We start from the raw sequence: 9,799 nt of genomic DNA, 5'->3' as shown, positions 1-9,799 counted from the left end.
CATATATATTTCTCTACGAGTGGGTTTTCTCGACATCACTGATTGGACATCTACTAAGAAGAATTCAACCAATAATGATTATACTATATGAGTATCTTAGCAACGAAAATGTTAGGAAAAGAATTTCAGAAATTTTGTCAAGTACTACGAAGCTTAACAGATTTTGATATTTCATCTTATAAACAGAGAAGTTATTATGACAGAATTGTCATTAAGAAGTTGTTTTTTTTTTTTGCTTAATTATATTTGCTGTCAAAACCCAAACTCAAATGTATGAAAAATCTATTTGATTTCTTAAAAATGTGAAAAGCACATACTATTATAACCAGAAACTCGTTTGTTTGTTTGTTTTTCTTACAGCAAAGCCACATAGGGCTATCTGCTCAGCCCACCGAGGGGAATCGAATCGCTGATTTTAGCGTTGTAAATCCGGGGACATACCGCTGTACTAGCGGGGGGTAACCAGAAAAGAAATAGTAAGCAGTTCCTTGTACACCACTTGTTTCCAACCAAAATACTCTCAGTTACTGCTTCTGTGAATTACGATTGTAAAGGATAAAGCGGTAGGAGATAAAATCATAGTGTAAAACTTATACAGGTGATATTTTAATTTGGGTTCTTGATATGGGCCATTTCCAATGTAATGCTGTATACTAGAAACAAAAAATTGTGTAAATAAAACCAGCAAGAAAAAAGATTGGAGAATTTTACCTATCGTCATTAAAACTTCCTGTACAAACACAAATAAAACACCTTTTTAAATATTTTCATGAATATGGTTATGTTGGTACTTAGTTTTATTTAATTTTTTATTCAGTTTATTTAGTACCCCAAAACACCATAAACTGTCCTTGTGGATACATCTTAAGGAAAATCATGGCTGTAAGTTGTGAATATGGACATACTTTGGTTTTTATTTTTTTCATCTGTTTTGTAGAAATATGTCTTTATAGTAATTAAATGAGAAAACTCTAAATAAACTAGAAATGCATTTGGAATCTTCCCAACGTTAAAACTTTTACTGAAACGAAGTGTTTTTGCTAGTTTATTTTTAAGTATATTTTATACGAGACGGTAATTAAAAGCCGACTACCAATTTGAATTTCCTTACACAGAAACACAAAGTAACTTGTAATAAATGGAAAGAATATGTTTTATTATAATGTGCGAAGTAAGCAATATATGCAATGAGATTTTTGTGAATTTCAGTTAGAAGAAAATATTACAACAAGAAAACACCTGTATTAATTACATCATGACATAAAAGATCACAAGTTACGTAAAATTTCTCCGGGTCTTACAAATTACTATATGTGATAGTAATGCTGTGTGTTGTTTAATGTCGAGTGTTGGGGGTCATTGACTGATGGCCCCATGTTCGAACCACAATGTATCGCTAAACACGTTACATGCTTTTAACTGTAGGGTGTTTTAACTACCTTAATCAGCGTCGTTATTCGGTTAAGAATAGTTACTTAAGAGTAGTAACTATTGCTGATAGTTGTCCGTATCTATTTAACAGCTGTAAATAAAGAGCGGCTCTGTCTAAAACTTAGGAAGGATTTGAAATAGATTTTTGTACTTTATGTTGTATAATGTGCCATTTCTTCAGCTTTTGTTTTGGAGACATTACTTCGGATGCTTTAACAGCTGTCTGTTAAGAAAAGTTTTTTATTATTATTTATTATTCTCACAACCATTGCCAGTATCTCGTGTTGTGAGGACACTACTTCGAACACTTCCATGCCTGTTCTCTCTTTACTTATTTTAGACGTTAAGGCTGTCCATGTTATTATTTTGTTTTGTCACCATGTTTATTTGTTTTTTATCAGCCTCCTTTTTCTCGTTTCGTTGCATCAAGTTTCAGAATAAATTTACTTATTTTATGCCATAAACACAAACAAAACATTAAGATAAACATTAATAAGTGCATTATGGGAAATACCATATGTGAAACTCTTGGTTACTATTTTACCAATGAATAGAGGGTCGAACGCCCTCACCACCTGACCATTCCTACATTACAAGTTTTATTGGACTAAGTTGTTAACGGATTTTCTTTCCGGTTATCACAAAATGAAGTCAGCTGTAAATTTGAATTGAACGTAAATTATATTCGTATATAACTAAACAATTAAAACTGAGGAAAAGACTTTTCAAGATCTTCTGTAAATGTCATGCTACAAAAATGCATATTCGAACCGAGGAAAAAGCCCTAATGGCTAGTGTTACCCCCTTTGGCTGAAATAACTGCAGTAAGAAGCTTCTTGTAGCCATCTACCAGTCTCTGACATCGGTCTGAAAAAAGTTTGCATCTCAATGGGATTAAGATCTGGGCTTTGACTCGGCCATTCCAGGACTCTCTATTTCTTAGTTTTCAGCCAGTCTTTGGTGGATTTACTGGTATATTTTGGGTCATTGTCATGTTGCAGGTCACAGTTCCGCTTCAGCTTTAATTTTCTTACAAATGGTCTCTCATGATTCTCAAGCACCCTCTGATACACAGTAGAATTCATGGTGGATCCTATGATTGAGAGTTGTACAGGTCCTGCTGCAGCAAAGCAGCCCCAAACCATGACACTTCCACCTCCATGCATTTTTTTCTGGAATGCTGTATTTGGTTTACGCCAAACATGTCCTCTGTTCTGGTGTCAAAATAATTCAATTTTGGACTCATCTGTCCAAAGAACATTATATTCCAAAAGTCTTGGTCTTTGTTTACATTCTCTCTGGCAAACTTCAGTCTGGCCTTGATGTTTCTCTTAGAGAGCAAAGGTTTCCTCCTTGCACACCTCCCATGAAAGTTACACTTGTACAATCTCTTTCTGATTGTAGAGGCATGCACTTCACATCAACAGTAGCCAAAGCCTGCTGTAGGTCTCGTGATGACATTTTAGGGTTTTTGGAGACCTCTTTTAGCATCTTGCGGTCTGCTCTCGGGGTGAACTTGCTTGGACGACCAGGCCTGGGCATGTTGACAGTTGTTTTGAAAACCCTCCACTTGTTGACTATTTTTTGGACAGTGGAATGGCTAATTTCAAACTCTTTTTAAATCAGAGACTGGTAGATGGCTACAAGAAGGGGGTAACACTAGCTATTAGGGGGTAGGGTGTCCTAACTTTTCCTCAGTTCGAATATGCATTTTTGTAGCATGACATTTACAGAAGATCTTGAAAGGTCTTTCCTTCAATTTTAATTGTTTAGCTATATTCCTATAATCTCTCAGTATTGCTAAAATTGAGATTAAATATCTATATATCCAAAAATGTTACAAATATACACAGGCTTTCGTAGGGTGTCCTAACCTTTTTACATAACTATATGCAAAACTACTTCAAATGACATTATCTGTGTATTTATTTATGTTACATTTCATGTTTAATATTGTAAAATAATAAATTAAGAAAAGTTTAAATTCTATTCCTTATTGTGTTAAATCTATTGCAAAAAATTTGTATTGGATTTTATTAGTAAAAAGATAAAATAACACCAACAGAATTCAAGACAGACTTGCTACAGAGGAATTAATCTGGATAGAGATATAACTTATGAGGAAAGCTTCACTGAATATAACAGTTTTTCAGCCCTGACGGACAGTTTGATTACAAAATGTAACTATCTTTATATGTGTAAAAACGTCTGGTATGGGTGGATTTAATAGATTCATTGACTGATTGCTTAAGAAGCTCAACAGTTTCCAAAATCATTTCTCCTTCATGGTTTGACTTTAATATTACCCAGTATATATGTTTCATCATGATTTCATTAAGAGCTGAAATCTTAATCTGATTGTAAAGATTCTCACTAATTTCATCAGTACTATTGTGGTTTTTAAGAAATTCCCACTAAAAGGCCTTTCCTTTTATATCTACTAATAACAACCCAAATGGATTCTATCTCCAAACTAATATCCTTAATGTGACCAGAATGTAACCCATACTTTACATATAAACCCATTCTTCTCTTCTCTCTTTAACATTCCATTCACTTTAAATAACCAAAATCTCTCTTTTTAGAAATATTCTATATCAAAAACAGTTACGTTTAACCATGTTTCAGTCATTCCCATTATATCAAAATCCTCTCTTCCTACCAGTGACATAAAGTCATCTATTTTATTTGTTTTATATTTCGAGCATTATAATAATAACAATTAAGCTTATTAGTGGCCTGGCACGGCCAAGCGCGTAAGGCGTGCGACTCGTAATTCGCGGGTTCGCGCCAAACATGCTCGCCCTCCCAGCCGTGGGGCGTTATAATGTTACGGTCAATCCTACTATTCGTTGGTACAAGAGTAGCCCAAGAGTTGGCGGTGGGTGGTGATGACTAGCTGCCTTCCCTCTAGTCTTACACTGCTAAATTAGGGACGGCTCGGTGTAGTGAGCTAACAACCTGCTCACTTAAATACTTGTTGAAGAATCCGCAAACGATTGCGGCCCTATGTTCCTAGATGGAATCTAATGGTGATAACTAACTAACTAAGCTTATTAGTAATCATAATTCCTATTTCCTATAATAAACACGTGTCTCCCTTTTATTTTCTTTCAATTTAATTTCTCCTTGTCCTCATTACTATCTAGTTCATTTTTAAATATTCTCTTAAAGCCGAGTAAGTATACTTAGTCAGCTCCTATCCTATTGAAATGTAACCATCTAGTCAATGTGTTCATCCTTACGTACAGATTTCAGCCTTACACTTAGCCCTAGTGACCTATTTATAACTTCATCACACAGTTAGTTTTGCAGAGTATCCATGACAAAATTACTTCATGGCTTTTTTCTTTAAATTATTTTATGAACTCACGACACTTTTGATAATTCTCTATATTAAATTTTCTGCTTTGTTAGTTACATCCTCCATCTGTACTTTGAGGTAATATAATCTTTTTCCTCCCTATTCACAACACTGATTATTGTCCCCCTCTTTGAAATAATCACCTATAGCTGACAGCCTACTTATCTTCCACTTTTTTTTCTGACCCTTTGGTTTTCCTTCCATCCGACATTTCGTATTACTAAAAACAATATACACAGTTGTAATGTACACATCTAATTTATCCATTCTTCCTTCCTTCATGAACTGCTGCAATGACAGAAAACGAAGAATTTATATAAGACATCATTACTGTTACTGTTAAGTGTCCTGAAAGAAGTTATGTTGGCAATAGATCCAACACTTTACACATTTTTCCATAAAACATAAGCAGTAATTAATTTAGCTGATTTGCATATAATATAGTTTAGATACTTTTCTGGATATGATTAAATTATACAAATGGAACACGTATGGTTATTTTCGAAAGTACAAAACTAATTTCTTAGATATAGTGCTATTAAGGATATTTTTTATACGATAGCATTCATATATACTTCCTGTTTCCTTTATTTGACGAAATAACTTTTTACTGAACACAGTATTTTCTATTTCAGATTAAACTGCTTTTCTTCTAGAGCTATGTCGATAACCATCCTTCTTAAAATCGCAGGCTTTATATATGACATTAATTAACTAAGTTGTTTGTGTTAAATGTGAACATATATGTGTATTAAAAATATTATTCTTATAATTCTCAGCAGAAAAAAAAGCCATTACATCATCGCAAAAGGAGGTGTTATAATAATAGATAATGAACCAGAGACAACTGTGAGTACCGAGGCAGAAATAAAGGAACAATATGACACTCGTAAGAAGAAAAACATTGTTAACAAAGACCACATGGTCCATGAGGGGCCAAAAAGAAGACGATTTCTAGATAGCTCTGGTGAAGAAGAAAAGAATGACAATGGTGAGACAAAGGAAAAAGTGCCGAATGATATTAGAAAGAGAAAAAAGACCGGATATTATTCTGCTAGTAAAGGAAAGCGTATGACTCATGGTGATCTAAAAAGCCAACATCGAGCACCTAGCATCGCTAATACAAACGAAATGACACACCGAGCTTATGTCATTAAAAAGACGAGAAATGGAGGTGCTGAGAAACAAGTAGCTTATGCCCCTAATACAGAAGTGAAAGAGGTATTTATTCCTCTTTTGTAGTAAATGAATTTATAAGAGACGAACAAAAGAATGGAATTGGGCATAGTAAAACTGTACCCCGAAAACCCCTAAAAATATATTTAAAGTGAAACATAAAAGGGGCGCGTCAATTTACAAAGTTATGATGAATTGAATAAAAGGAATATGTTGAAAAACATACGAGGTGCCCCTGAGGAAACGAGTAATTTCTATATTAGAAAAAACGTAAAAAACATACATCAACCACCTAGAAAACAGATACACGGGAGAGTAAATAAGAAGAAAGTAAATGACAACGAAAGAAGAATGAGGATGATATATGACCATCTTACTCGTATTGGCCAATTATTCCATGACGTCGAGAAACATCACCGTATATTACTCAAAATATATATATGCTTTCAAAAAGGACAAGCATAAATTTCGCTCTGCTAAGATAACAAGAGCGATAGATGATGCCGCTGTAAATATGGATTAACAACTGACTTTAAGTTAGGTCCTAAAGCTCCAAAAACAACAGAGTTAATTAATGTTTGTTTTCCTTTTGTTTGTTCTTCAAATTTTTCTCTCTAATTATAATGTATTTTAGAATTATTGTGTAATATTTTAATTCTTGTTGTACTCTTTGCATTCAAGTAAAATTTGTTTTTTTCGAACATTTCTGAAAGTGATTATTCAATTCAGAAATTCAAATACACAAATATAGAGAACTAATGTTTTATATCAAAGAATTAACTACCTAATTATGTCCCTTTAAGATAAATATATTATATAATAATTCCGTTAGCCTAAAAAGGACCATGGAAAAGATTCTACAACAAATAGTGAAGTTAATTTTAAACAAAAAGTTTTTTCCTGTGGTAAATTATGTTTGGATGTTTATCTTTTAAAATTGTGTGCTTTATCCTTAAACAATTTTAAAGTGTTCTACACATAAAACGCATTTTGTATATTAATTATTACACACTAAAAGAAATAAAACCTTCATGTCAATCCCACTATTCGTTGGTAAAAGAGTAGCCCAAGAGTTGGCGGTGAGTGGTGATGACTAGCTGCCTTCCCTCTAGTCTTACACTGCTAAATTAGGGACGGCTAGCACAGATAGCCCTCGAGTAGCTTTGTGCGAAATTCCTAAAAAACAAACATGACTAGAAAGGTTAGTCAATGCTTCTCGCTAAGCCATTAACTTAAAGTTATTATCATTAGTATGTAATTATTTCAGGTTTCTTGAACGTGTTTAAAAATAAGTTAAAAACATGATGAAAGACTATTTTTAAGTTTTGTTTTCAACTATGGTCTTATAGTTCGCCAGATATTTTATTTACAAGTTAACCTAAAATGGTATTATGGATTCTGTTCATTAGGTGTCTTACTAAATCGAAAAACACGTTCTTACTGTTCAAACTGTAAAAGTTACAATATAAATTATATTTCTTTTCACATACTTAACTATCAACTCACAACGAAGAAATTACTCTAAGACCACAGATGGTTTATCTTAACTAAATGAAATATTACAAGGCGAATTAATTTCCGTTAAAAGTTGTTAAATTTTGATCAAAGCAAATCACCTACATAAATCACACCTAACAGCATACCCAGTATAGAAAATAGTTAATTAAATTCAACACTCAAACTATCCTACGTATTTAACTTAAATGATTTGTCTGTGTCGTTTAGCAACATAACTATGCCTTAATATTGTTATCTTAAATATGTTCATAACACTTCGAAAGTGTTATCTGGCTTCAATTTCACCTTTTTATATCGTCTTACCTTTTAGTTTGCGCACATACATAGGTTGACGTAGACCTTTCGAAGTCCCTGGCGAATTTTAAAAACAACTAACTTAGTGGCTAGTTAATATTATTTGTGTGTTTTTTTTTTACTTTTGTTTTTACTTTTTCGGATAAAACATCTTTTTAATCTTTCTTTCATTCTATCATTGTGTCATTTTTTGGCAACTTTACTGTTAACGGTATTTTTTGCCTTAAACCCAAATTTTATTTTTTGAAGAGGTTCTGTCAACTCCTAAGAATTAGGTTAATTTTAAATGTGTCTTCTAAGCTAACAATTCATATTAGTCATAGTAATAAAATAATAAATATAAAAAAATAATATACATGAAATAATAACTCTATATTCTCAGTGTCCGTGAATTACTCACATTAATGTTTGACATCCCATAAAATAATAAGAGAGATTGTTCTCTTAGGGTATCATACAACCTCCACAATATCAAAATTTCGTCTACTTTTCTCTAATGTAGCTTATCTCATAGTAATTTTTGCCACAAAAAAGGATCATGCGATCCCAAGTGTGAATGATTTAATTCAATAAATAACTAGGGTGAAAGGAACGATGGTACTTTTCCGAACAATGTTCTATATTAAATCTACTTGCACTTTATGTATAAAAAATGATGATAAATAATTTATGAGAAAGGTGTAGTGTGGTATAATAATTCTCTCGTAAAACGCTCTTTTTACTTTAAGCCTTTAGAATATATAATTAAATCTAGAAATGGAAACTTTCATGTTGAGAAACGTTGAGATACTATACGAAGAGCACATCATCCAAGTGAACTATCAATTTATATAAACACAATTAACCCTAACAGCACTAAATGTGATAATACAATTTGCCAAGTAATACCATTCGACTAAAGAACCTTAAAAACTCCTGCTTTTGTAAAATACAAGTAATACTATAAATATATAACTGAAACTTACAAATTTAGGTTGGAACCCGTATGCCATCGTTCCAAAGTATAGTAACACAGTCTGCCTATTAAAACATCTTCTGCCTTTGTAACACACACAGTATGCCCAGTAAGACCATCTGCCTATAAAAACTCTGTTCTTAGTAAAATAATCTGCGTATAAAAACACTGGTCTTAGTAACTCAATCTGTCTATAGAATCTCAGTAATACTGTCATCTCATAAAAACAGGCTCACTAGTGTCAAATTACGACGTTGATATCCCTTATACATCAGCGCCTTCTGATGCCAGATTGTGGAACTATGACTCCTAACGATGCCTCTTACAACACGCCATCTGGTGCAATTTTAATGTAATAATCTCTATCCCTCTCCTTTTTAAGATGGAATCTATTGTCTATTAGGTAACAATTAAATAACCCTAAGGCGGCAACATCCCTTCTATGCTACATCATGATAACATAATTTTCAGGTGTCTTCATAATCTTCACAATTTACAGATTAATGAATAATTATGTAACCCTCAGGTGGCGTCTCTGATTTCCACTCACTCGGCGTCCTCCCACTGATGTAATAATCTTTGGGCACAATAGCTATTTTCGTGTCCTCGAGCATGAAACTTTACTCAAATTGTTTCTATTTATCCAGCTGTAGATTTCAGCATTGGTTCCTATGAACCATAAGGGCACAGGATGATGTACATTAAACATGAAGCATATATCCTAAGCTAGAAAACAATTCTAGATACATTACACGAGTGGCGTACATCCCAAACTAAGACACAAGTTTATGTAAATTAATTACAAATTATGATATGTCGTCAGTCTTGAAAATTTCTGGTCAACATGAAATTGCCACTAGCCTAAACTAAAAGAAAAGAAACGCCTATCATACTCTACTTACAAGAACATTAAACACATCTTAATGGAAAATACACACGTTTTATCAACAAGCAAAAGTAACTTTAAAGCTTAATGCACGACAAGCTTATTTTAATAATTTAATCCAGAATTTGGAAATAAATTGTATTAACTATTATTTTAGACCATTTGTGTCACTTGA

The sequence above is a fragment of the Tachypleus tridentatus genome, chromosome 8, assembly GCF_004210375.1.
Source record: "Tachypleus tridentatus isolate NWPU-2018 chromosome 8, ASM421037v1, whole genome shotgun sequence".
NCBI lineage: Eukaryota > Metazoa > Arthropoda > Merostomata > Xiphosura > Limulidae > Tachypleus > Tachypleus tridentatus.
This window is presented reverse-complemented; position numbering follows the sequence as displayed.